Source organism: Carassius carassius, chromosome 40 (assembly GCF_963082965.1).
Source record: "Carassius carassius chromosome 40, fCarCar2.1, whole genome shotgun sequence".
Classification (NCBI taxonomy): Eukaryota; Metazoa; Chordata; class Actinopteri; order Cypriniformes; family Cyprinidae; genus Carassius; species Carassius carassius.
The window spans coordinates 16909807-16915806 of NC_081794.1; positions in this window are offsets into that span (position 1 = coordinate 16909807).

The following is a 6000-nucleotide window of genomic DNA, read 5'->3' on the forward strand; positions in this document are numbered from 1 at the left end:
CTAGTCTTTTTTTTTCAAATGTTAGACCTAAAATATCTTTCTTCATGGTGAGTCATTTTACCTCTTCTATCATGCAATTCACTATTGCAGGCTTTAACACAACAAGAACGTACAATTTTAAATCAAATGAAAAAATAAAATCTTCAACTACAGAACATCTCGGCTTTGATACCTTACAAATGGCGGCAATACCCAAAATGCACTTCGATTCTTGTGAGTGTGACATCACCTGATAAAGACCATTGCACGTATTTGTGTCATGTCGTGTCGTGGTAGCCTATATATCTATATAATATATATATTGTTGTCACATTTTATTCGAGAAAAACAACGAGAAAACAAGAAAATAACCTTCCCGGCTGCTTATTCGGGGCCTGCCCCAATACCCAAACTTGCAGTCTTGGCCTGTCACTGGTATACACAGGGCTCGAGGCGACTGCAGCAATGTTTGCTGTATAAAATTTGTAGTAACATTATTTTATTTAGAAAAATAAATAAACCGTTACAAATCTTTCTTATTTGTTAAAATCTTTGTTATCTCATTGTCCAATCAAACTAAAGGTCTGTAACAAACTGTAATATAGCAAACCTGATTGGAATTATAATGGATATCACACACACTCAGGGAATAAATAATGTTAGCTACTTTAAAATTCTTTGCTTAGCTCCGTTTAGTGACCTTATGTGAGATTTAATCTTATTCAGAAGCTGGCGTGACTGAGGCAATGATTTCTTGAGTTCAATAAACGTGGATGCTCTTAGCAGCGAACATGATTTATCAAAGGCTGCATCTGCTATCTGACAGCGATGACAGATAACTCTACGGACAACTGTGTACATTTGAAGTGAGAAAGGGATCATTGGAGATTTTGTTGCTTACTCACTGCATCAGTGGAGCAGAGATTGTTATCAATCTGAGTGATATCAGTGGAGTAATTACAATAATAAAATAAAGAAAATGACAAACAGTGACAGTTATCCTCAAAAAAAATGTCAGAAATGGCTAATGTAGCAAGCACAGGTCACTCAAACCCCATTAACTAAAACTATTTCTGCATCTTTTGTTCAGTGTTTAACATCTGTTTTTATGATGATATCTGAACTGAGTCTCCCCTTTTTTAGCTGAACCCAGCCACATTCATTTGTCAACCTCTCTGCATATTTTATTTTGATTTTTTTTTTTAGCTTGTTACAGGTGTCCCAGCCACTGTATGATTGCTGTTCTCCGTCTGGGAAGGGTGGAGGACTGGGAGAGTTTATGCTGAGGCGATCACTCATCTTGGGCACACAGTCTTGAAACACTCACTTTTTGGGTTAATTACTTTAGGTCCAACACATCAAATCTGTCAAAAGCTGCTGAAATGATCTGAGAATGAAAGTAGCAAAAATTATTGCCATCTTCTGAAATTTTAGATATGAGAGCTGTGTTATTAACTGTGAAAAAGCCCATCTCTGTATAATTATGTTCTTTGACTCATCATATGCTCAGGGCCACAAAGGCAAGCTTGGCTTATCTTTCTTCCACAGTTCTAAATACAAAAAAAAAAAAATATCCTTCTGAATTCCAATGAATACAAATAGCAGGTCACAGTGTGATGTGGTTCTCCATTTTGCTCAAGTTTTCAAGAGCCCGGTAGATTATAAAAGGAAGGGAAAAAAACAATTGACTTTGCTCTGCCTTACCTGTCAAAACAAGAGAAAAAAATGAGAGGTATTCTTCCTTCCTCTATCTCCTTCCCAGCCTGCTGACAGCTCTATAAATCATTATGAAATAATTGTGTGTTTTTAATTAAATGTGAGGTGGTTGCTATCAGTATGCTGGGCTTTGGCGCAGGCGTTATGTGTGCTTTTGAAGATGTGAGTGCAAGACTCATCTGTGCTCCAGTGCACAGGGTAGGGGCAATAACTCAGGCCTGGGGGGACAGCTATAGGCAGGCTGGTGTAAATATTGGCCCCTGGCTTGAGGAGAAGGACCTTGGTGATGGCAGTGCTGTAATTGAAAGCTCTGTGTATTGTGGTATTACAGTCTGCAGTGTCATATTTCATGCATGGCTGTGGCGGAGTGCACTGGAGTGGGGTTGACGTCCTTATCGGAGGAGAGCTGTCTCGACTGCGGTGTGAATGCAAGATGGTCAGTGGAAGCGCGAGACTAGCATCAATGGCATCACCAGCGGCGGTCAGACTGATCCATGTCTCGTTCTCCATCTTAAACTCAGTCAAATCAGCTCATAAATCTCAGATAATGTTCAGCAACATGGTCATCTATCAGGGAATTCTTTCAAGCCATTGTATTGATGATGAACCTGGGAAATGTCATTTTTTAAGTAGATGAATGGCGGCACATACATCTTACATGATAAATGTCGTTTAGGATGAAGAACATACATGCACCAGAGCAATGTGGGTTTTTCATTACTGCCACATTTCAGTGGTTCATTTTAAAACTGAACAGACAACCCAAGGACAGTTTTTTGTCTTTTTTCTCTTGGCAGGCAATTTCATCAAATGTGTTACCTTGAAAAAGCTGGGTCCCTTTTTGTCCCTCAAAAATATGATAACATTCAAAGAAGAGAATTTTTTTTTTTTCCTCTCTTTTTGAGAGTCTGGGTCTAATTAGAAAGCATAAGCTGTCAGTGCATGTATTCATCTTAAACAATTTGGTTTCTGAAAAAAATATATATATTTAAATGACCACATGCACATGCACATTTGGAAAGAATTGCAGAGGTATTTAGTAGGAATATTGCCCTTCCAATATAAATCTGTATATGAGGCTTAAAATACTCTGATATGATCCCTCTTTTTTTGTTGTTACTCTGGAATTTACATGCAAAATATTTTGTCAAATTTTAATGGGGTTTGACTTGTTGAAACATAAGCTTTTCCAACAGGAGATTTCAGTCTTATCAAGTCAATAAAAGCTATGCTGCATTCCTGTTGCCAAGATAGAAAATAGCCGCCTGGGGCAGTTGCAAAATGGCTGCCAAGCAAACTGAGTAAAGCCTGAGACACACTGCACGATTTTCAGCTGTCCCAGACAAAAGATTGGCATCGTGAAACAATCATGGTGATTTCTGTGATCTTGGCTCCAAATCGGTAGTCCTGTGTCATACAGCGAGAGAGGTTAAAGATGGCCGTTGTCACGATCTTGCGACCAAAGCTAACCTACGATACAAGCATGATTATCACGCAGTGTGTTTGCTGCTACGATTCACGTTTACTGAACAACCAATAAAAATGCGACATGAAATCAATGCGACATGGCACTAAAACATAAAACCTTTTCTCAGCACACATAAAAAAATACAACAGCTAAAGTATGATTTATCACGCTATTTTTGTTTATCATTAGTGCATGCTGATGACGTTTTATTATTTTATAGTAACATCTGTCGTAGCCTATACGAGTCAATCACAATCTTATTGGATTGCTAAAATCATTAGGCTTTAAAGGACTGCATTATAAGTGCAAATGAATTGTTTCATTTGTGTTATTAAAAGTTATATTTCACTCAAAAAAAATCTGTCATTAATGCAGCCTCAGTTGTGCTGTTGTTGGATTTATTTTTCAGAGGAACATGAAGGGAGCTGTTTTAAGCATTTTTTAAGAACTCAACACTGTTTTCTAGTCCATAGTCAGCACAGCTGCCATTTTGCGCAAACTATTCCTTTAAAATACAGAGAAAGTAGAATGAAGCTATGCTTATACTATCTATAAAATGAATGAAACGCATCAGCACAGATCCTATAGAGATATAACGTAACATCCAGCCAGTTATGTGTGTTGCTGTTTAGATAACACTTATTATACGATGGCTTTACCCTGGATAGTAAAAAGCAGAATGCAGTTTAAAACTCCAAGCTAGACTTGTGAGCGCAAAGGAGCCACATCCTATGACCTTGAGTATTTTGAATACTTAAACAGTAAGATTTTCCACCCAGAACCACAGTTACCAATCTCATTTCAAGACGGCTGTACCATACCAATGGCCTTGCAATCACAAACGCGGTTGGATGTCGATGACATTGCCTGTCTTCCATATGATGCCCCATCTCCAAAGCTGCTTAAGATAGACCTATTACACCATTGAAGAAAATAAAAGAATACAATTTATGTTCACTAGATGGCCTACCGGCAGGGGCTCTGTATATTTCTTCTGTTGTCCTCTGATGAGATGGTCCTATCACTGCAGTTGGACGATTTCCAACCAGAGGACAGAATGGCAAGCCGTCCCATCAAATCACACGCTTCCAGTAGTGAAGAGGGGTGACGATGCATGAGCTGAGAAGCAACAAGAGAGTATTTACATTGTGATTGGTTCCACATCTCAGATGGTTTCATAATTATCAGAATGTACATGTTTAGAGCCTTATGAAATGTAATCATCGTACACAATGCAATTAGTCTAGCGGATCCTGTTTGTATTTTCAGTGTTTTTTTTTTATGTTATGTTACTGGTGCCGATGCCACATAGAACAGTAATCATAAACGGATATCTCATGATCTCTGCAGCGTGGAAATAGACACAAAGAGCTGGCTTCTTTTCTCTGCAGGGCAAAGGAAAAGCTTATCACTCAGACAGAAGCATGAAAGGGACGGCTAAACCAGGACACCAAGTACGACACATCATCTTCTTATTGCTTGTCATTTCTTCCATCTTTTTCTTTTCATCTTTATTATTAGCACTACTTCCATTTTGAAGTACATCTCTTTTTATCCTCTCATCCCCGCTGCTGTACCTGAAAGGTAAATTGGGAAGGTTTGCCTGAGGCTTGACCAAATCTTCTGGAAGGGTTGTGTAGGTGTTCTGGTGAAGATAGCAGGCTTTAAAGCCATAGTGATGATGCCATCAGCATATAATTGATTCTTCACACTGATCAAGGATATACTGCGGCAGGATATTTTCATGTTCAGAGTTATGGGACATTATATAAACAAGGAATTTCACAATGACGTGCTTCCACAGTGCCTAATGAGCTCAAAAGTGTGACATCTATTCTTTGCAAAGGTACAGAAGTGCGGTTCAGTTTGTTATCATTTCAGGGGTTTTTATAACTTACAATTTTACTACCTTTACAGTATTTATTAATCTAGGTCAATGTTATTTTTTCTACATATGATAACTTCATGCATTATGAATGAGCATGAATTAACAATGAACAATAGTATATTCATAAATTACCATTAGATGAATAAATATTGTATATGCTCTCATATAACCAATAATAAATGTTACTGAATTGAACTTGTAAAGTGATACCAAAAATTATTGCTCCCAGCTACATTTTTGTGCTATTTTTATTCAGTTCAATACAATTCAAGTCTATTTGTATAGCACTTTTTATGATACAAATCATTACAAAGCAACTTTATTTTCAGGCAAACCTAATAAAGAAATGGCAAAACACTAAGGGAGAGAGTTCCATTGTTTTCTAAATCTTCATTCAGGTGTTTCACATGTCAGAAAGTGACCTCTTCTATTTCCGGTGGCGATGGCACAGCTGAGCCTCTGGGCTGTCTGTCTACCCGAGCACTGACCCTAGAGAAGACTGCAGAGGCCTGACATTTCTCTGGATGGAATATGAATGGCAGGGTGCCAGGAAACTGTTCTAGATTATAATACCCGCACATGTGAGGATTGACAATGAAGCCTTTTGACTGAGACGTACAATCAAAATCAAAATCAATGTATCCACTACCAGTCAAAAGTTTGGGTTAATTAAGATCTTTTAAATTTTTTAAAGGCTAACCAAGGATTTATTAATCTGTAAAAAATAAATAAAATAAAATAAAGTAAAAAAAGTACTGTGGGATATTATTACAATTTATAATAACTGTTTTCAATTTGAATATATCTTAATATTTTTATTCCTGTGATGGCACAGCTGACTTTTTGGCAGCATTCAAATTATTTTACATTACATGTGCTACTTCATATTTTAGAGGAAACCATGTTGGTACTTTATTTTATTTTATTATTTATTTGTTTGTTTGTTGGG